General features: G+C 45.7%; 1 pseudogene; it reads left to right on the forward strand.

Moving 5' to 3' along the window:
• Positions 1–21,128: 21,128 nt before the first annotated feature.
• Positions 21,129–23,127, forward strand: LOC107524385 (small ribosomal subunit protein uS5m pseudogene; annotated as a pseudogene).
• The last annotated feature ends 556 nt before the right edge of the window (positions 23,128–23,683 follow it).

The following is a 23,683-nucleotide window of genomic DNA, read 5'->3' on the forward strand; positions in this document are numbered from 1 at the left end:
TAACCGTGACCATGTGCCCCGTCACCACGTCAAGGCTTTGCACAGGCTATTGCCTCTGCACAGAAAGCTCTTCCACTCACTTCTTGCAAAACTCTCTCTCACTCAGCTTCTAGACTGCCCCCTTTGAGGATCAATTCCACAGACTCCTCCTCTAAGGTGGGCCCCTGTTGTGGGTTCCATAGCTCTCTGAACTTCACCTTTGCAGCGTGCAACTGACTTTTGGTCACCTGTCCATTGGCTGCCACCCCACCAGATGTGAAACCTCACATGTGCTTGCCTTGTTTCCTGCTATGTCTCCAGGGCTTGACACAGAGTCAGGCACACAGTAGTCGCTTCTCAAAAAACATTCAGTGAATACGTATGATCAGTGATCTAAAAGGACCAAACTGACTTTTTAGCAGTCTAAAAGTTTTATTTTAACCTACTGGTGCTCTATCCTATACAAGGTGTTGGAGACACAAAGATGAATTAGACATGATCCCCCTATTTAGGGCTTCAGTGTCTAGGGAACACATGGATATGTAAATAAATACATTTATAGTAATGTAACATAAATATTAGGAGGGATAAAGAGAGAAAGGAAAAGACTATCATAGGAGTATTAAAACAACTTATCTTGGATTCTTGGATGAGGGAGGAGAGGGGTCCTAGTGTCCCCCATACCACCACCACCCTCTGCATTTCCCCAGAAAATAAATGTAACAGACATTTGTTGTTTGGCTGCTCAGCATCTATTGTCCCTTATTACAGAAATGGAACCCTACTTTTCCTTTTGGAGAAACACTTTGCCACCCTCTCAGTTCCAGTGGTTTAGATGGAGCCAATCTAATACCCTACCCCAACCCCCAGTGTCAGGGGTATGTGTGTGTCCCAGGTCCAGCCAATATTCTAGCCCCATAATGAGTGGTTCAGGAATGATCATATGACAAAGATTAGCCAAATGAGAGTCAATCTCAGGATTCTTGGGGGAAACCAATGAGAAAGACATCCCTTCTTTCACTAAAGTGCCTGAGCCGGCAGCAGCCTTGAGCTGCTGAAGCCCATCTTATGACCATGGGTGGGGAACCTCCCCAATGAAGATTACAGGAAAAATGTCAGGCTCAGGAGAAAAAGATGCTTCTAATGGAACATCTGAGTCCAACTAGATTTATCCTGGATTTTCAGTTATGGGTCAATAAATTCTACTTTTGTTCTTAAACCAGAATTTCTCAACCTCATCACCACTGACTTTTTGGCTGGATGGGGCTGCCCTGTGCATTGTAGGGTGTTTAGCAGCATCCTTGGCTACTACCCACTAGATATCAATAGCCATCCTCACCTCATAGCTGTAACAACCAAAAGTGTCTCAGTCATTGACAAATGCCCCTTTGGAGGCAAAATGACTTCCAATTGAGGACCATGGGTTCAAACCACTTTGAATCAAGTTTTTAGGGCTTGTAACCAAAAAGAATCATGACCACATACCAACTCATCAAAGAATTTCCTACCTAATCTCCAGGAATCATTTTTACTCCTATATTTCTTTACTTCCCGTGGTATCTGAAACGTCTATGGGCTTTGCTTTCCACAGCCTGTCGGTGTGTTTCACATCTTTTAAATACTGGAGTAAATGAAAGTCAGTCAATCGGATCAAGAACAACTTAGATTTCAGTTCCAGCCATCCTCTTATAAGCACCAGGTGTGGGTACATCGATTAAACCCTTTCCCCCCTTTAAAAATTTAAACATCTTCCCTCATTTATTTTATTTTAGAATTTTCAGCAGTCAATTTTCTTTTATCTACAGATCTTGCCTTCGATGGGAAACTAATCAATAAGAAATTATATTTTTGCCAAGCTATTTTAAAGTAATGTAACCAACATATTTCTCTCTCATTCATGGCTTTATTGATTGTGAAATTGGAACAGAAAACAGAGCAGGCAGTGGAAGAGTCCATCCTGCATTCCTGAAACCCCCATTTTATGAGGCTCCATCACGGCCACCTCACCCATCGGAGTCATTTCTCCTGATGACATTACTCTGGGAGGGGGGGGAAGCTTGCGTTTTATCATCAACCTCATATTGTAAATTGAAACTCAGCTAGAAATGAATTAGTTTCTCAGAATGGGAGGTGACAGGGGGGTGATTAACAGCAAAACTCAGGCAGATGGGTGGCATCCACTAAATTTATCTGAATTTTTTTTTGCCAGTTATTATTTTTATCGTGGCAATACTGACTTACCTTTTGGCTCCCAAAGTGGAACATCCCTTTCAAGAAAAGGTCACACTGCCCTGGCTGGGTGGCTCAGTTGGTTGGAGCATAGTCCTGTACTCCAAAAAGTTGAGGGTTCACCCGGCCAGTGTGGCTCAGTGGTTGAGTGTCGGCCCATGAACCAGGAGGTCATGGTTTGATTCCCGATCAGGGCACATGCCCGGATTGCAGGCTCAATCCCCAGTAGGGGGTGTGCAGGAGGCAGCCAATCAATGACTCTCATCATTAATGTTTCTCTCTCTCTCTCCCCCTCTCTGAAATGAATAAAAACATTTTTAAAATAAATGAGTAAAGGTTGTGGGTTCGATTCCTGGTCAGGGCACATACCTAGGTTGTGGGTTCAGTCCCCAGTCAGGGAGCATATGGGAGGCAGCAGATTGATGTATCTCTCTCACATCAATGTTTCTTCCCCCCCTCCCCCCCCCCTTCCGTCCTCTCTCTCTAAAATCATCCTTGGGTGAGGATTTAAAAAAAAATAAAAATGTCACATTGCGTTGAATAAGAAAATCAAAATGAAAATGGAATTTCGAGAGGAGTACAGCTACCATCTTTCCAATTGTCTTTTAAGACACTCGTGGGAAAGCTTTCAATGCACAGGCACAGTCAGACATGTGAAATTCACATGCTGCCTGTGAAGACGGAGGGGGAAAGAAGATGGACAGCCAGGGCACTTATCCGGTGCACACAGTAGGCGCTTGGTGTCTGGTGACCTGACGTGGTTTCTCAGGGTGGGGAGGGGAAAGGGATTCTGCTACTAGGACCATCAGTAATGGTAATTGTAAAAGTGTACTGATCCTTTATTATTTAGAGGGAGAGAAATCTATTTGGGGATAGTAGCTTGAGCGTGTCAAGTCTTGATCGAGGGCACGCGCACAGGTCAGCAGGACGCAGGAGCACACCAACCACACACCTCAGAGCACATACATTCTTGCGGCCACAAGTCCAAGAACTCACGTCAGTCCATGGGCCTCCCTGGATGTCTGCATGTCACAGAACTCCACTCCTGGTTGCCCTGGCTATGTACCACCCTCCTTGCCAGTGTTACCATAGCAAACACAGGCGAGTACGGGTGAAGAAAGTAGTAGTAGGATTGGACAACAGGTAATCCAGCCAACTCCACACTGAAGGCAAACAAGGGATGGAGGCTGGGAGGGGTTTATGCATTTGTTCTTTTAACAAAATGACTGAGCCCCTACTCTGCACCCAGCACTGTCCTAGGCTTTTGGGAAACAAATGAAACAAAGATGCCTGCACTTGTGGGGCATGTGATGTAGCAGGAAAGGGGATGGCCAAGGGCTGCGGATCAATGGGACTGTATTTTCCTGAACACCTCCTAGGTCCTATAAGCCCATAACAACCCCACTGACTTTGGAAGAAGCGGGTGTAAAGAAAGGAACAAAGTGTTTCCTGCACCCACGTTCTCTCCCGACTTACCCGCCATGGAAGCCAGTTCCCACCTCCAGGACAGGGAGATGGGAAGCAGGCGGCGGCCTGGCAGCAGTGGTCAGCTAGCTTGAGCTGTGGCCGCTTTTGCAATTCTCTGTTTAGCTAACTCCCCCATCCCTGGCTGCCATCAATAAAGTTAGGATTAGCTCATAGGAGTGTCCACAAAACATCAAGAACTAAAACATGGTGAGTCTGCTCTGTCTGTCCTTCACAGATATCCCGCCTCACTTCATTTTCACAGCAATCTGATGAGGCACTGCCTCCATCTCACAGAGGAAGAAACTAAGGCTGGGGCAGAGGAAGTGACCTGCATCGGGTCTGACTCCAAAGTCTAGGTCGTTTCCACGTTGCTACGGTGACACTTCAACAAAACCCAACTCATCAGCCGTGAGTGTTAACCTGAGTCTTTCCTGGGGCTGGCTCTGTGCCCATCCCCAGGCAGGCGCTGTGAGGGGCGTGGGATTCAGGTGCAGTCTCTGCACTCCTGGGACTAACAGTTGAGGAGATAAAGGGAAAAAAAATACTCATCCAATTTTTAACCAAGTACTGACGTGCCACCACACCCACCTTACCCCATACAAGTAGGTGTGGGTCCCAGAATGTGCCAGGCCTTTGCACGAGCCTGCAGTGCTTTCTTCCCTCTCCTCCCTCCATTTACCAAAATCCTCTTCAGCCCCGAAGAGTCAGCTCCTCGAGGAAGCTCTGTGAAACCCCCAGGCTGGTCAGTTGCCTCTCTTCTATGTACCCCAAACCTCTGGTGTTTACCTCCACCAGGAAACAAAGCTCTAAGAAAGGGACTATCAATGGGAACTTCAGGAGTCAGAGAACCTGAGGAGAGGAAACAAGACCCTCAGACGGGGAGGTGGAAAAAGATGAAGGAGATGAGAGACATATATTGTGGTCCAAGCGGGGACCTTCTATGGTAGGAAACTGACAGCCAGGGAGGGATAAGACAGAGAAGTCGGAATACTCAACACTCAATTAGTCACGATGTTTTTCTACTTTCACTTGTTTTTTCTAGGGGCTCCCACCCCGGGAAGTATAGCTGATCACCACAAGAATGAGGTAGGTAGTAGATACCGTCATCCCCATCTGATGGAAAAAGAAACTAAGATACTCAGAGAGGCCGGGTGAGCTGCTCAAGGTCACACAACACAAAGACACCCGGACAGCAGCCCCAAGTGGTTAAGGTCACACACTCTGGTATCAGGCAAAAAACAAACTCTCAGCTTCCTGGCCCTGTGACCTTGAGACTAAACATTTCCGAGACTCAGTTCCTCCATCTATAAAAGGGGACGAAAACTCTCTACTTCATAGCATTGCTGGAACCATCAAATGATTATAAAAGACCTCAGTCAGCCTTTACCCCACCCACTGCCACAGCTTTTGTTTTATCTGTGTCATCAGCAAAACTACACATGTGAGACTAGTCCCAGGTCTCTGGGAACATCAGGGTTTCCTCTGCAAACGTGCTGGTCGAGATGACTTTGGACCCCAAGTTCCTGAGCACCTGTCCGAATGCACAGCCTCTTCCTCAGAAAGCCACTGACTTCACATCTCCTTTCTAAGCTGTCAGGAAACAAATGCCAGGGCCTTGCTTCACAGAGTGGTTTGGGAAATAATTAGTTTGCCTTCCTAAAGGCCAGAGTTCACTGCTGAGATATTTAAAACTCTGCTGATGGCTTAAAATAAATATCACAATGGAGATGTCAAAATAGCAGTGTGTTCTAACACATGACATTTGGGGGTGGGGGAGAGCAAAAAATGTAAATGGATTTACTGAAATAATCTCAAGGTAAAACCTTTGAGGTTGGATACCATAGAAATGTCATATTGTTTCAATTTTCTTTTCGGTTCTTTGTAAATTTGTTTTCCTCCTCTGAGGACACTGAAAGGTTTGTCACGAAAAAGGGCCAAGAACTTTTCTCCAAAAAAAAAAAAAAAAAAGCATAATTGTATTTTTTTTAAATCAATGGTAACAAGTTTCAAATTTTGAAGTCAATTTTTAAATCAATTTTTAAATCAATCCTAACAATTTTCCATTTTTAAATCAGTCCTAACCATTGTTTCTTTATTAGCTTAATTCAATTCCCAAATGCAAATAACCGGGTCCCCCAGATTGAAGAAGCAGTGGGGAACCAGTGGACACTAAGTTCTGGGCTGGGTATTGTAACTATTTCTTTATTTTAATCCTCACAGATGTTCAGTGGGGCAAGCATGATTTTCTCTCCTCTGCGGAGCAGGTGGTAGAGAGACACGGGGCCGATAAAGCACAGTCTGGATTGAGCCTGTCTTTTCTCCTGGCTCCATGCTGTTTCCAGCACATTCCCAGAGCCCTCTACTCCATCCAGACCATGAGTGCTAAATACCTGACATAATCAGGAAAAGCAACAAATACAATCATGAACTGGAACTCACAGCCAGTATAAAGCAATAAAGGCTAAATCTCAGATACAAGCAGTTGTAATACATACCCATAAACAAAAGAATATGTCTCCTTCCCCTGGCCTGCCTGGCACAACCTTCTTCCTCACCTCCAGCGCTTCCCACTTTACACTCTGTGCTCTGTTAAACACCAAATCACATATATTGCCCAGCACTATCCATGTCTCATGTCACTATGCCTTTGCAAATGCTGTTCCTTTTTCCACGTGCTCTTCCTCCACAATACACTTGGTAAACTCCTATCCACCCATCAAAACCCTGCCGAAACATAATCTTTTGGAAGAAGTCTTTTCATCTCTCTCCCACTCTTACACCCAGTGGAATTCATCAGTTCCTTTTCAGTCCTTTCTCTGTATCATGGACATACTTCCATTTTTGTAATTAGCACAGTGTTTGGGGTTTTCTTCTTTTGGTTGGCCTGTTGGTTGGTCAGTCGGTTGGTTGGTTGGTTGGTTGGTTGGTTGGTTGGTTGGTTGGTTGATTGGTTTGGCTAACAAATCTGTTCCCCTCACTTGAGTGACTTCTGTGCAGGCAGGAGCTATGCCTTCACCCTCCTCTGTATCCCCCATGCCCAGCTCAGTGTCTGAGTCAAAACAAGCATCTAATTGAATTGAATGGAAATTGAAAATGAAAACAAATATCATGAAGAACCAGAAGAAAGGGAAACAAGCACTAATGTTGTGAAAGTCTATTACAGAGCAATCAACCAGACCGTGTTTTCCTAATACAGATTACGGAACTGGCACAGAGACAGACGGAGGAGCAGTGGGGACTCCGACTCTCTGGACATCTGCTGGGCGTCTCATCTGATCAATCCTCGCCTTGCCGTGCTGACGATTTCATCTTTCAGAAGTCAGCGGAAATGGCGAGGGAAATGGTTATTTGGCACCAAGTCCTGGCAATAAGGAAACACTGGTTGATGAGAAAGTGGTGGAATCCTAGGAAGGAAAAAAAATCACCACATGATCTTAGAGTTAATCACAGAGCAGGAGAAGGGAGAAGGGAAAAAAGCATTCATTAAACACCTACTGGATACTGCCTGCTTTGTATGTGTCACAACATTTAATTCTCACAACAAACCTAGAAGGTGAGTATAAGTCTCTTCTATTTACAGAAAAAAATAATGGAAAATGGAGAAAGGTAAAGTCATTTGCCCAAGGTCACACAACGCAAGTCTGTCTGCCTGCAAATCTCAACCTCACACTAAGCTGCTAAGCAAGACTCAGGGAGTAGCCAGACTTGCCATCTGGACTTGAAGAAAAGGGGTGTCAATCAGTATAGCGTAGATATGCTATAATAACAAGATACATACCCCAAAATCACAGACTGTCACACAACAAAAGTTATTTCTTCACGGCCGGGTAGCTTTCTAGGATGGCAACTGCTGTCTTGTGTGGTGGCTCAGCGCTCATGGAACTCATGGACCCTCCATCTCCCTAGGGTTTGCCTGTTGGGGAAGAAAGCCCTGGAGGATCTCGCACCACATTTAAATGCCTCCACCCAGAAGTAGCAGCACGCATCACTTCCACTCACGTGACCCAGCCCAATGCCAAAGGGGCACAGAATGCAATTCTCCAGCTAGAAGGAGAAAGAACCAGAGATGACTGGGCACCAACAGTCCCCATCACAGCAGCTTTTGTAAAGTTGAGAAAGAAAGCTGCCCTGTGCAGCAATGAACACCTGGGGAACCCTTGCCTCTGCATGCTACCAAGAAAGAGGAGAGAACACGAAAACAGAAATTAATAACCGCACGGCAGTTCTCAAAAAAAGAGAAAGGGGACAACTCCAGAAGAAAGTATCTCGCAAAATGAATGAGGGTATTTATATCTGCGTCGGCTGCTATAACAAAATGCCATGGACTGAGTGGCTCGCAAAACAGGAATTTCTTTCTCACAGTTCTGAGGCTGGAAGTCCTAGATTGTTAGTCTGCCAGCCTGGTCGGGTTCTGGTGAGAGCCTTCTTCCTCGTACACAGACAGCTCTTTCTTGCTGGATCTTCTCAAGGTGGAGAGAGAAAGCTCTGGTCTCTCTTCTAATAAGGTCACTAATCCCACAGTGAGGCTCCACATTCGTGACCTCATCTAAACCTAAGCACCTCCCAAAGGGCTCGCCCCCTGATGCCAATCCACAGGGGTGCGACCTTCAGTGTATGAATTTGGGGGATACACAAACATGCAATCCATAACACAGAGGCCCAGAGAAACCGTCTGCTCATCCTATCTTTACCATTCCCAATGAGAAGGGAAATGAGGCATCAACAGCAACTGACAGGAATACACAAGAGCTTCCTGGATGCCCGTGTCTGAAAAGCTACAAGCAGAAGCTGGAACATGGGACACAAATAAGTGTTGCTCTGGAAATGCACGCAGGACAGTAGGATGAAAGGTACTGAGCCTTTGCCACTGAGCTCGGTAGCCCTATAAAGCCACATGCCCTCCTGGAACCTTAATTTCTTCGTATGCGCAGCAGGAGTGATACAAGATGTGCCTCGAGGGTTATTATGAGGATTGAGAGGATTCTACAGGTAAATGTGCTTCTCAAAGTGCCTAGCAAATGTTAGGCCAAGGAGAAGAGCAGTAAGAATGAGAAGGGCGGTGATGACGATGGGCCCTTCCATGGGATAAAGATCCAGTTGGTTGCCCCGGGAGCCATCAGTCTTGTTAGCTCTCTGACTTCATTTCCCATCCTCTGTTCTGGCTTGAGCTCTGCTCCAGTCCAGCTACGGTGGCCTTTTTGCTCTTTTAGACATGCCAGGAGTGCTCCTGCCTCGGTGTCCGGGCACCTTGGGCTCCTCTCTTCCTGGAAGGCTCTTCTCAAGACAGGAGCGCATGTGGTGCTCAGTCTTACTCATGGAGACCCTCCATAACTACCTACTTGAGATCGCACTATCCGCCCGCCCCCTGCAGTCTTGATCTTCTTTTATTCTTCCATTGGCACTTATCCCTCCTAATATACACAATAATGTACTTATTTATTTTGGTTATTGTCTGTTACCTCCATTGGACTATTCTCCCACACTTAGAGGAGCCCCAGCCTAGACCACCACCAGGCACACAGTGTGCATGTACCATTATGTGCTTTTGTTGTTGCTGTTACTGTTATGGTCACTTTGCATTTCTCTTCTCTGACTCCTTACTTACTGTTTTTGTACCTTAGCAATGGGTTATGCTTTATATATATAAACTCTGGGCCTCCTGCACCTTTCACTCTCACATTCTAAGCTTCCATCACAAAACATCCTGGAGAGTTCATTGTCAACAGGCAGCCTACTCTCCCCACATTGTCCTGCAAAGACCTGTCTCAACTGTCACTTCACACCTGAGCTTTGGAGCTGCTTGGGCATCAACTTGTGGGAAATGACCAGCCTCCAAACTGCCCAAATTCACAGAAGAGTCAGCATACATTCCAGGAAGCACTGTGCTTCCTCGCTACTGGTCGCGGTGTGGCTGTCGATGTCGTCTGGCTTTACCCACTTTGTACCACCTACGTGTGTTTTTTTCCAGAGGGAAGGGATGTTCTCCATTTAAACTGGAATCCAGTTCATGTGATCCTGTATCATAAATAATATGAAAGCATGCGTGCTGGGCTCTATCAGGATTCTTACACTCAGTCAGAAGCAATGGTTTGCAAGTAGTTACGACATCTGAATTCCTTGAACGACTTCTGATTACTTTTGCAACACAGTGACAAAACATGGGGGCCATTGTAATATCAGATTTTATTTGGATGGATGAAAATATCAAAATTCCTAGAGGCAAGAGAATAAGTATCCAGCTACAAATTACCCAGGGGTACATCCCCCATTTCCTTCAGGGAAAGGGCCTCACATACACTGAGCTCTGTCACAGCACTGGGCCCCATGATGAGCGCCTTGAACATCTCATCCACTTCATGTCCACAGCAAAGGTTATGACAGGCAAGTTCTATTAACCCCATTTCTCAGATAAGGAAACTGAGGTTCAGAGAGGTCGATACTGTTGCTTAAGTCCACGAATTTAGCCAGAAACAGAACTAGAAGTCAGAGCCATGCCTGCCTGATGCCAGAGACTGTGCTTTTTTCACTACAAGGGATGGCAACTGGGGAAAACAAGCTACTAAATAAATGAATGGGAATACTGGTAGACCATCTTCTTTATGATTCTTGAAGAAGCCTCTCTGAGGTTGCGAAGCCAGGCAAAGTAATGTGCTCACTCCACATAGGTCCTTCACCCTATTTGATAACTCATCACTGTTCCCAGTAGACCTTGCTCACTAAAGGCATTTCATTGAATCCATTGATCCACAATTACTACCTGACCTCCACAAACCAACAGAAGAATCTGTTCACCCTACTGACCTTGAGACTAGCTCACCCTTGATCTCAATGCTCATGCAGATGGACACAAGTCCTCCAGGTCACAATTGGAAAACTGAGGACCTCTCCCCCTAAGCTGGCGTCTTTTTGAAAGCCATCGAGTTAATATCACATGAGGTGGGGAGAAGCAGATGGCCAGAAAAGTACCTGGAACAGCCCAAAGATACACAAGGCTAGTGTAGCAACTTCTGTTTCCCACATTTCTCCAAACAGCAGCTTTCTTTCAACCTGATTATCTTACGAGTTAAAGCCCCTTTTGCAAAGCCTGATATGCTCAGCCTTGAATTTTAAACGAGTAGAAACTTAAGAGACAAAAACGGTGATGAAGAGTCTTGGCTCAGAGTCAGCCAGACCTGGGTTTGGGTTCCAAATCCACCACACACCAGCTATAGAACTTGAGCAATTAATGTCTCCAAGCCTTGGTTTCTTCATCTCTGGAAAAGGTATAAAAAGAGCCTATTCCTGTCATCCTGTTGTGGGTGCTAAGTGAAGAAATACAGGTCAAGTCCTTGACATAGGACCCAGCATTCAGTAAATATTCAATAAATGTTGGCTATTGTTATAAAGGTTTAGCCAGCCTACACATTTTATAGGTCAACATCGGTACTGAAAATAACTTTCTGCCATACCCTGAATTTCTTCTCTTGATGGGTGTGCCTATGATTCTTGAATTTCAAGCTTCTCTTTGAGAAGAGAAGGGGATCATTAGTTACCCCGCAGACCTTGGGTAACATTACCCAGGGACTCTCTTCTCTGCACCCTATCTGACTTGTGTTCTTCCTGGGCAATCTCATCCACACGATGATGTTACTCATCCCCTCAACAAATATTTATTAACCTATTAGTCACCAATTACTCTGCTCTATATATGGAACTAGGCACCTTGTATCCCACTCAGCTCCACTCAGATGCCCAGATCCCTGAAACTTAAAGTATCTAAAATGACCTTCCATCTTCCTTTTAAAACATGTTCTCACCCTGCCTCCTTTCTTGGTCAATGGCTCTGCCACACTGGAATCATCCCAGACTTCCTCTCCTCCCTCACTCTGTACATCCAATTGATCCCCATTTTTTGTGAATTCAGGTCTGTGCTCTCCCATCCCATTTTCTCCACTCAACAGTTGATTCTGACTCACCCACAGCAGCTTCCACCATGGACAGACTACTTCCAGTCTCCCCCAGTAGAGCCCAATGTGCGGGACAAAGTCATCTGAAACATGATTCTGCATCTGCCACTTTCCCATTTAAAAACCTTCAAGAATTCACAAAACCTCCAAAATAAAGCCTGCTCCTTAGTCAAGATGGTCCATCATGATCTAGCCCTGCCTTCCAACCCGGCCCTCTCTCTGGCCGCTTCTCAAACAAGCCCCTTCCGGTCAAATGCAGCCACTTACCGGCAGTTCCCCCATGTGCCTCTGCACACCTCCATGCCTCTGAATATGCTGTTCCTCGTCTCACAATTTCCTTCCCACTCCAGGCTGCCAAGCTAACACCTAGTCATTCTCCTCCATGAGTTCAAATCCCCCTACAGGCCTTTTCTGATGCCCCGCCCCAGACCTTCCTCTGTGCTCCTTCTAGCATATTCCTCTTATCATAAGTATGACAGAGTCATGTGATTTGTTTTTTTTCTTCTTTCTCTATCACCCCAAAACCAGATGGTCATCTCTTTGAGGATAGAAATCCTGGATGATTTATTTCCAATGTCATGCATGTTTTTAAGAATAAAAGTCAAGAAAAAAAATAAAGTTTTTGCAACTGTTCTGATACCAGAAATTTCTGAAACCAAATGTTTTATGTATACCAGGGGAATTATTACAATAATAAGAATAACAACTATTTCTAAGTGCTTAGTCTGACTAAACACTTTGTAGGCATAGCTCATTTAATCCTTTTAGTCACTCACACACACACACACACACACACACACACACACGGTTTTGGATTCTGAAAGACACTCTCCTAATGATGTCCTGTCATTTACCTTCTATATGACCTTGAGGCAATTCACTTAACCTCTATTTGTTTTCTCATCTCTGCAATAAGGATTTCTTGTGATAATTAAAAATACCACTTATGTAATTATTGGCACATAGTAGATACTCAAAGTGAATGCCTCTTTCTCCAAACAATGACCTCTGACAAGTTGTACAAACTCTGACTCCTTAGGAATATTATTAAGTTCTGAAATCGGAGAAGTAGACCTCGGTTGGCTGGTTCGGCTCTGGCTTACCAACAGACCAGCTCTGAGGCTCTCTCGTCCTTGCCACCCACCCCCGCCACAGCCCCCACCAACACCAACTTCATGGGTGAGGTGGGGCTCGGGGCAAGTGACCTGGGACAGGGTTGGAGTGAGCATGACCCCCACACAGTTTACTTGGTAACTTAAAGAAAGCAGAAAGCTCAGCCGTTTGGCTTTGGGCTGTAAAGCATGCGAGAAAGCGGTGCACATGTATTTCTGTCAACCGCAGCCGAAAGACCATGCCCAACGCCAGGTGTGCGGGTGTGGAAGCATCTGACGTAGTGGGGACCCACGGGGATGGGATTTAAAGGGCAGCCGGCTTCCCTGGTGACACTGAGCTGTCTTCCCAGCACCCCAGCCCCCCTTCCCCATCCTCTCCGGCCCTCCCCTCCTCCTCCCCCAGGAATACACTGACATTTCGAAATGTATTGATTACAGGAGCAGACTCAGTTTGGGCAGGGGAAGGGGGAGAAATGGATTGATTATATTATTTGCGGGAGGGGGGAAGAAAGGATAAACAAGGGTGCTTTTTGTTTGAAGGACAAAACCAAAATTATTGGTTGAATGGGACTGAATTAAGCACTTAAGGTTCAATCTTTCCAGAGTGCTGACAGTGCAGGTGGAGATCAATACGGGAACAATCCGCACCATGGGGAAGCCGGGCCCTGGTTATTAACAACTAATTATACCAAGTCTTCTGCAGGATTAGGCTAGCTCTCTGAAAGGTGGTGATGCAGCAGCGCTCGTCGGCAATGTCAGATCCAGGAAGGGATTCGGTTCCCAGAACAGCACGCCCACAGCTCGGGAACAAGGGACTCCCAGAGGCCTCTGCTCTGTGGAGCCCACTCCACAGTTTGCCGCTCACAAATCAGGGTGTAAGCAGCCCACCCCATTCCTATCTGAATTTTAAATATGACTACCAACAGCAAGACTGATACTGAACCAGAAGCATCAGTATGGCCATACCAATTGTTAAAATAGTAAAATCTTTCCATACTGGTTGGTCAACAGCTACCCGTGGGACCTCCCAGACCCCCACCCCTCACGATCTAGAAACTGGAGAGTTGACACCTGGCATAATAGAAAGAGGTCTCCAGAACCTGCCCCGGCGTCCATTCTGATGAGTCAGTGCTCATGCCCTAAGAGTGGTCAAATATTTTGAACATGACCCTGATCACAGACAATAGCTTTTTTCTACAATCAGTCACTAGCAGCTAGTCTACAGACCCAGATGCCCTCCTTTGGGGGAGAGGATATTTACTGCACATAAATAAAGTCACACACACACACTATATATATATATATATATATATACACACACACATACACACACACACACATATAGTTGTATATACATATACAGTAACATATAACTACATGTATAGTCATATATAATTATGTACATATTATGTATAGTTTTATATATATATAGATAGGTATATAGTTTACTTAAACTTGGCATGTTTGGGAGATATTTCCATTTTGCATATATAAATTCATCTCATCTTTTTAATAGCTACATGGCAGTCAATCGTAGGGATGTACCATAATTTAACCACTCCCTTATTGATCAATATTTAGGTCACTCTCACTTTTTCACTATTACAAACAATACTGAAATAAACGTCCTGAACATACGTTATTCCACATAAACCTGAACATTTCTGTAGGGTAGATTCCAGAAGGGGGACTGCTGGATCAATGAAAACATGCATTTCTAATGTTGATAATCTGCCAAACTCTCATACTTTCTTTTATATGCAAATGAAAACAGCATGTGCCCCTTTTACCTGGGTGGTTCTGTAGGAATCAGTCCCCCTCAAAGTGCTCTGCAGTCAACTTGAAGAGTTTGGGTGTGATGTGATGTGTCCACCTGCATCTAAACATCAGAGTCCATCAAGCGCTCTCTGATCTGTGCTGGCACATGTTTGCCAGAAAGAGGCAGAGGGAAGCGTCACTGCTATTTGTAGCCCACAGATTATTCCAGATGCCCCCAAAGCTTCTAGTCTGTTGGGTTGTCTGAGAATAGCAAATAGCACGTTTTGCCTGCAGAGCCTAGGAGAATGGCACTCTTGCCAATCCAGGGTCACCCAGGCCCTGGAGCTGTCCTGTTTGTCTCTAGAGCCATAGAAAGTCCCTCTGAGAGTTCTGCCAACTTCTGGCCACCACACCTTACCTAGTATGTCACCAAGCCATTTCTCATGAAAAGCAGCTGTCACTCTCTGTCCCTCTAATCATAGGACCTCAGACCCAGGGCAAAGGGATGAATGGAAAACAGATGCTAGTCCACCCTCTCTACCTTCCACCTTCCCATAACAAAACCTTTAGGGCCTGGGAGGGGGTAGAGGAGAGAGAAGTACCGTTCACAGTACAAGTATCTAGACCCCCAGCTCAGTCAGCCAAAATGTCCCACTACACAAGCAATTTTATTCATTCCACAAAGGACTTGAGGCAGCTTTTGAGAAGGTACACAACACAATAAAATTGGAAAATGTAATTAAAAGACAAAGCCAGAAAAAATATATATGGGATGGGACATGAAGACCAAGGGGAAATGCATCTATGCAATCCACTAGGTTCTGCACAATTTTTAAGCATTGGAACTCCAGCTGGGCTCCAAGCTCCCTGGTAGCCAAAGGAAAAAAAGAAAGACAAAAAAAATGGGGATTAGGTTAGAGTTAGCATGCAGCTCCACATGTGCATGAAGAGAATTCCCACATTTAGACTTTAAGAATAATTGTAAAGAGGAAAACAGGAAATAATGAGGACACGGCTCTCAATTTCTCAGAACAGTTCTGTTTGTCCTTTGAACACAGGCCCCAGCAGCTGATCACCACACCGCCCCTCCAACCAGCCCGGCAGGACCTTTCTGAGCTGATCTGAGGTTCCGTGCCCTATCTTAGGAATCCCACCCCTGACTTCCACTTCCCTCTGGCTGCCTCCTGCCCATCTTCCACTTAGGGTGCTGCCCAAACCAGACAAAAACCACAGCAGCCAAGATCCTCGCACAGGACCCTCCAAGGTCCTCCTCCCTGGCCAGCTGGCAAACCAAGTGTGTTTCACGAGGATATAGTAGGAGGTTATTCTAGTTTGTCTACACACCAGAAGCCACACAGAGCACTTTCATTCCCCCACACCTTTTTTACTTAGTTGGTTTTCTAATGTTAAACATTAGAAAATATATAAAAATCCAGATTTCTCGCTATTTAAAAATTGGGCCAAAAAATATATTTTTTTAAATAAGTAATAAGGCATCTTGACTCTTAGCTGGACCTGAGAACCAGCTGCCTCCTTAAACAGAGGAAGGAGCCTCCAGTTTGCCACAGTCCTCACCAGTCTATTTTTCACACCCAACCCACTCCCCTCACCATGCTGACAAACCCCCATCTAGGCAACAAATAAAACTTTTAAAAAAAAAAAAAAGAGAAAAGGAGAATGAAGTGAGCACAATGCACCAAAAGAACTGAATTTGGACCCAGGACTTAGCCATCCATCTTCTACATTCACAAAATGAGGGGTCAGACACCTAAAGAGAAATTCTTTCCACCTCTGACAAGTCTTTCTTCTGAGTGGCAGAGGCCCTGCTTTCCAGGGTGGGGGAATTTGCTGACATCTACAAACCACAGCAATTTTGATGAAGGGGTCAAGAGAGGGGCTCTCTTCGATGGGGCCATTTCACTTTATTTTGTGCTTGAAATGTCTCACCCTGCCAGTGCCTTCAGGGCCCCTACCCCAGGGTTTTGCCAGCGTATTAGGCTAATGTAGCTACAAAGATGAACTGCAGACATAGATGCAGACATAGAGGCAATAGATTAATTTTGCAGGCAGAAACAAAAACAACGACAAAAAAAATTATTTTAATATCCTGCTTTCCTTACAATAAATTGTTGCCTAAAACCAATAGCCTGTTCATCAGAGGAGGCTGGAGCACCAGGTGTGTCCTGGAAGCCAAGCCTTGAGCACCATCTAGGAGCAGAGGGGGGCACTGCAGGCACTGATCCTGGAGCTGCACCTCCCAGCTCTTACAGACCCTTCCCTTCCATTATCCCTTCTCCCACAGCCTGAAGGTCTCAGTAGAGGCCATGTGCCATAGTGGGGAGCCAGGGGCTTTGCAACCAGCCCCTGCTACTTCGTTAACTGTGCGGCCTTAGGCAATCTGTTTCCTTATTTGCAAAGTGGGGATAATCATGCCATCTTACTGGGTGATTGGAACACTAAGAAAAACTACATCATCTGGCATATAACAAGGAGTCAATAAACTTTTATTCCCTTCCCCCCAATGCACCATAAATTTACTCAGCCACAGACAAGTAATTCCCAGGGGGTTGTTTCGTTCATCTGTAAACCAGAGATGGGACCCTTAGAGGGTTGTTGGAAGTGGACAGAACGTAACCAGTATATACAACTCCTGGCTCACAAGGAGTGCTCAACCATTAATAAAGGGAAGGAAGGAACTGTAAATCTGGCCCTGATCAGCTACAGGCACTGAGGTTATACAAATACACGAGACAGTTATAAAGATAAATAAGACCGTCTTGTAGCAAGAGCCAAATGTAAATAATAATCCGAGGTAATAAATTAGATGTATAAACAAAGTGCACGTCGATACAGCTTTCCAGGCTATATCAATTACCTCACTTAATCCTCATACACACCCTGCAACAAACGACTGCCACCCAATTTAGAGACGGACCATGGGAGGCTCAGAGAAGGTAAGGGGGCGCACCCTGGACTTACACTGTTCATGTCACCACCTCCTCTGTCCTTCTATTTTAGATCTGACCCATTCCCCATAACGGATTCTCCATCTTTGCCACTGAAGTAGAAAAAAACTCGAAATCTGACTCTTCCTTCCCTCTCTCCTCTCTGCCCCCAGTACTTTATCAACCTGAAGTCCGGTCTATTCCAATTCTCCATGTCTCTCCCACACACACAGCCCCCTCTCTATGTTTCCTCTCTCTCCAGTCAGACCCCCTCCACCCTACCCCTGCAAAAGTCTCTCATCGCGGCCCTCTCTTTGCCAGCTCTTCTCTCTCCAGTCCCTCCTGCAGCGGCTCCCAGGAGGATCTCAGTATGTCTAGTCGCAAGTCTAACCTCTCTAGGCTGCTTACCTTCCTCCAGGAAGATGCTCCCAGCTACACTACCCAACAAGCATCTTTGCTTTCCCTCAACACAGACCGGCTGTTGACAACTCTGCCAGCACATTAAAATAACCTGAGGAAGCTTTACACCTTGTTCACCAACAAGCACATGGAAAGACACTTGAGGTCATTAGCCATCAGGGCAATGCAAATCCCAACCACAATGAGATACCACTTCACACCCACGAGGATAGGGAGTAATTGGAACCCTCGTACACAACTGATGGGAATGAAAATAGTGCAATTGCTTTGGAAAACAAAGTCAGCAGTCCTTCAAAAGATTAAGCATAGAGTTAACCATATGACCTATCAATTCTACTATGTATATATCCATGTAAGAACTATATACAGATGTTTATAATAACATTACTCATAATGCCCAATCCTCTCCGATTAAAATCCCTGGGGTGGGGCCCAGGAATCTGCCTATATGTTTACCACATGTCCTTTATGAGACGTCCTGAAGGTTGAGAAGCACTGACAACCCATCCAAGGTCTTGAGTCACAGTCAGCAAGACCATACCATTATAGCCTGGCTCTGCCTGCATCTCTGATTCATCTCTCATCATTCCTGCACAGCCCTGTGAGCTCCACCAACACCTACTGCTCAATGCAGCAGAAATGACCTCTACCTTCCCCTTCACTTGGCTCCTGCAATTGGCCTCCAGGCCTCCACTCTGGTGCCACCTCCTCTAGCAAGGCATCCCAGGCTCCCAACCTCCTACAATTGCACTTATTATAACCCAGTGGTTTTCAACCAGGGGTGATTTTGCTCCCCAGGGGACACTTGGCAAATCTGGAGCTATTTTTAATTATCACAACTAGGGTTGGGGGGATGCTACTGTTTAGCAGGTAGAGTCTACGGATGCTGCTAAATATCCTGCAATACAGCCCTGCTGGGCATGGCTCAGAGGCTGAGCATCGACCTAGGATCCAGGCGATTGGGGTTCGATTCCTGGTCAGGGCACATGCCCGGGTTGCGGACTCGATCCCCAGTCAGAGGCGTCCAGGCGGCGGCTGATCAATGACTCTCATTATTGATGTTTCTATCTCTCTCTCTCCCTCTCCTTTCCTCTCTGAAATCAGTAAAGATATATTTTAAAAATAAATATCCTGCAATACATATTACATATTACAACACACACATACACACACACACACATCAAAGAATTATACAGCCCAAATGCCAGTAGTGCTGACACTGAGAAACCCTGCTGTAGCCTGTTGTCATGTGAGGTTCTCAAGGGCAGGGAAAGTGTAAGAGCCAACCATGTAACCTCAGAACCAGCTACAGAGCCTGACACACAATAGGTATTCAGTAAATATTCGTGGAATAGATCATCTGTACTCCTCATCTGGCATTTAGGTGTGTTCACTTCTCCCCCACCTTATTCAAGAAAAGAACTGTAGCTGCTGACAAAAAAAAAAAAACACCTATGCAATACCATAGGGTAAAAATAAATGAGAGCGTTTTAGAAGGAAAAGAAGATAAAGCCATAGGTGGGCTGGGATCAGGTAAGCATCAGGAATGGTGATTACAATCGCAGGTAGGCTTGAGCTGCAATTTGACTCTGGGCTTCCTGCTGGCCACAGCAAAGAGGAAACCATGAGATTCATGGCATTCATCCAATAAAAATAGCCCTGTTACTCAAGGGAAGCACAGCTTTCTCCAATGCAGAGACGTGACAGGCACTGGAGAGTCGGCAACCCTCTGAATAGCATCAACATGCCAGGAGCCTTTCAGGACTATTTCTTATAACTTTCTCAGAGTTAGTCTCTCCTCCTGGACCTCATCCTCTTTGCCAGGTAACTTGGTAGCTCCTCCCCACTCACTGAGTTTGGACTTGACCATGTGACTTTCTTTGATCAATAGGATGAAGACAGATATGATGCAGGCAGGAGACTTACATGGATTTGTGCAGCTGGATGTGCTTTCTCGCATCTCTGCCATCATCATGAGAAGGACACGCCCTGACTAGCCCCTGTTCCAAACAAGGTGAGAAATATGTGGAGCCAAGCTGACTCAAGTTAACCCACAAACCAGGAACCTGTAGCAGAACCACCCAGCTAAGCCCAGCCTGGCTCAGCAAATCCTCTGTTGAGCTACAGCTGCATGAGCAAGCCCAGCTAAGTCCAGCAGAGCCTCCCCAGCCAGTTCCTTCTATGCAAGAGCTAAAAATAGTTCACTGTTACATACCACTGAGTATGGGGAAGGTTTGTTATGTGGCCTCGTTCTGGCATTAGCTAACTAAAACATCTCCCAAGTTCAATGTGAAAGGATAAATAAATATAAGCAATCTTTTTCAGGGCTATGGTGGAGCGAATGGTTCCACGTTAAGTTTTCCACTGAACTTAGGTAGTAATTCCTCCAAGACAGAACACACATCCCTGTAAGTGACCACCACCAACATGGGCATTTAAAGACACTTGATGCAAATATGTCAATCAGTTGGGAACAGAAGCAACTCAAGGCATTTCAGCAAAATGCTGAAATGAACCAAAGTCAAAATGCTTGCAAAACTGGACAATCAATTGATTGAGTTAGACAGTTTATGGATTCAGATGCTCTAAATGCCCTCCATCAGATCAGATCTGCCCACGGACCTCAAACAGACATGCAGTGACAGGTTTGCTAGTCTTAACCCTCACGTGGTATCCACCCTCTTGCATATGGTTGGGTTCTTTCTGACCACCTCAGACCCCTCAGAAACGGGTCCAAAAACTCTCTTCATCTCACAGTCTTGCACAGAGCTCCCCTTCCAACTCAGAGAGGCCCTTCATGTACTTCTCTCCATTGGCTGACTGGTCTGGGATCTCTGGCTTGACTGCTCATAAATTAAAAGGTTCGACCCCAGGTATACTTACATTTTCTCAACTCCTCATGTAACAAAATGGTTAAAGGCATGGACTACGGAGTTGGTCGGTCCTGGGTTTCTACTACAGCTCTGCCACTTATGTGCTGTGTGACTATGGGAAGGCACTCAACCTCTCTGAGCCTTAGTTAACTTAACTGTACAATGGACATAGTAACATTTACCTGCCTTAGGGTTGTTAGGATTGAAAAGGTATGGCATATAAAGCACTTAGCACAGCCCCTGGCACATAGTCAGTGTTTAATATATGTGAGCTATTATCATTTGGCTTTGAACTCAGAGAGCAGACTGGTCAGAAAGAGTTTCTGTGGGCTGGAATGGAAAAGTTTTGTGCCACAGGGAGACCTGTTGTCAGCCAGAGTGAGGTCAGAAATGCTACCCATGGGCAGCGGTGCAATAGCGGGCTGCCTCCCTATGCAGTGTGGCACGCTGGCGGGCCACTTATGGTCCAGGTAGCTTCACTTTAAACCTTTCCAACAGCTTCCACTTTGGCACTGAAGACTGTTCTCAGCAATGGCCCTCTGTCACCTTCAGGAACCAGAGACAACTGTCATTTCAGCAGCTTGATCTGTGCACTACAGTCACAATGCTGGATGTCTTCTCCCAGCAACCTGATGGGTCAACAGTACAGATCCTATAGTTTCTTCACTAAACTGACTGCTGATGACCTATGGAAAGGTGAGTTAGCAGAGACTGGTGCTGGAGCCAAGAAAGGAAGAGGCCAGAGAACTAAAAGAGAGAAAAGAAAGGTTTTGAACAAGGGTCAAATTATCAGTGAAGGGTGTGGTGGCCTCCTATCCCCTGGTCGGAATGTCCCTCATGAGGGATGGAGCTACGCAAACCACTGCCCAAAAGAAGCAAGGATGAGCAGAAGGTAGAAGCTGACATAATCCAGGAGAGAGGAGTGGGACCAGCAGAGGAGGGTGTGAAGGTCAAGTGGGAGCGAGGCTGGAGTGGGAAAATGTGGTTCGGAAGTCTTGGCCCTCCCGTCCTGCACATTAAAATACCCCAGGGAAGCTTTACACTCTGTTCACCAACAAGCACATCATCACCATCTGCCGTCTCACTGGCATCAAAGACATGTACGCCAAGGTCTTGGGGTCCTCCACAGGCTCAGCCTCACCCTGGCCTCTTCCATGGGCTCTCTCGTCAGGAAACCTGCCAACAGCTGGCTGAGAAGAGTCTCCGTGCTGTGAAGTTCCAGGAGGACCAGGGCCCTCTGTCCAGCGTAGCCACCTTGCCCCAGGGGCCCTTGAGACAGGATCTGGAGCCGGAAGATGAGGTTCCCGAACATCAAACTGGACTGGGAGGAGGGGAAGCCGTCCCAGGGAATAAAGTGCTCCACATGGTCAGGTTTAAAGGGAGCCCCACCTGGCTTCCCCCAGCTCATCCTCCACAGTGCCTGCCGGGTCAGCACCCAGGGGTGGCTCCACTCTCACGCCTTGGAATGTCAGGACTTTTGTTTTAGTTTTTTTTTAAAGGAAAGACCAACCTTAACTTCTTTATTTACAAATAATAAATAATTATAGTTTTAACTTAAAAAAACAAAATGCTATCCCACAGCTACAGTCCTTCTGAGTTAAGGAAGGGATATGCCTACCCCTTTCTCAATCCCGCCTCTCCACCTCAACACACCAAGGAATGGGGGGGGGTGTAAAGAGCTAAACACACACACACACACACCACCACCTCTTCAGCTCCCCATCACTGGGAAGGGAGAGAGCTTTTCATAGAATCAGAAATGGGAGATTTAAACTAGACCAGGCTGAGAGTTTTAACAGCTGGAAGTAATCAGAAAGCTAAGGGGTCTTCCAGCCAGCTGGGTAGAGATTTAACATCTAGTTGATAATAGAATCAAAAAAACAAAAGTGTTCCAGTCTGTACCCTGTGGAGTTGAAACTTCTTCTCAGACAAATTACCTGCGGTTTATGATGTATCCTATGCTAAGAGCTATCCCCATCTAACAGATGGGGAAACCGAGAATCAAAAATAGAAAGCAACTTACCCAGAGGACTCCAGCTAAAACACTGTCAGCGTGAAGATTCAAACCCAAGTCTCCCCACCCACACAGACCCTGGCTCTTCCCCCTACAGGGAGCTGTTTCCTCCACATCATCATCACCTGCCTTGGTTTGCAGACGTCCCCTGGGCCTCCTCAATTCCGCCTTGCAGGCCGTAGCCCCAGCTTGTTAAGTGGCACGCAGCCTCTGTGGGAGGAGATTCTAATTGTGCCTGACCACAAGGTCTGCAGGGAGTTAATAAATTATTCCAAGAGAATATTTGCACTGAAGGCCTTATTGACTAGAGTCCATTTCCTGAGCTGGCATAATTTTTTTCTCCCCCAGCAACTGTTGCAAAGCAAGTTCAAGTGCAAATCTTGACGCCTCATCTATAGGATCCCTTGCTTATCTCATCTCCAAGGATACATCTTCAAAGCCTGCCTGCCAGTCAAGGACATTGCAAAAGGACAATCCCTAGTACAAAGAGAAAGGTAAGTTTTAGGGGTCCCAGGTTTCCATGGAAAAAAACACTTTGGTTCCTTTCTTTATGGTTTTTCAAATGAATATCACTTTTCTCCCTCCCAGACTCATCTTTTCCGTAAAAGAACCACAACTGATTCATTGAGGTATTGTAAAACCCAGTAAATAGAAACAATCCAAATGTCCACCAGTAGGGAAATGGTTTGGTAAACAAGGCACACCCATCCAACAGAGCGCTGTGAATCACACTAAAGAGTAAGTTCTAGGCCCCAATATAGAGTGGTCTCCAAATTATATCTTCTAAATGAAATTAGCAAGGTTTAGAAAAGAGTAGATAGCTTTGTGTAGGAAAGAGATGGAAAAATATATTTATTTATAAGTGAAAAAATGGAAAGATAAACCAGCAGGAGATGGTTCCCTTGGATTGGGGAGAGGATAGCAGCAATAGGAGTGGAAG

This window comes from Miniopterus natalensis, chromosome 3 (assembly GCF_054644295.1).
Source record: "Miniopterus natalensis isolate mMinNat1 chromosome 3, mMinNat1.hap1, whole genome shotgun sequence".
In the NCBI taxonomy this organism is placed as follows: Eukaryota; Metazoa; Chordata; class Mammalia; order Chiroptera; family Miniopteridae; genus Miniopterus; species Miniopterus natalensis.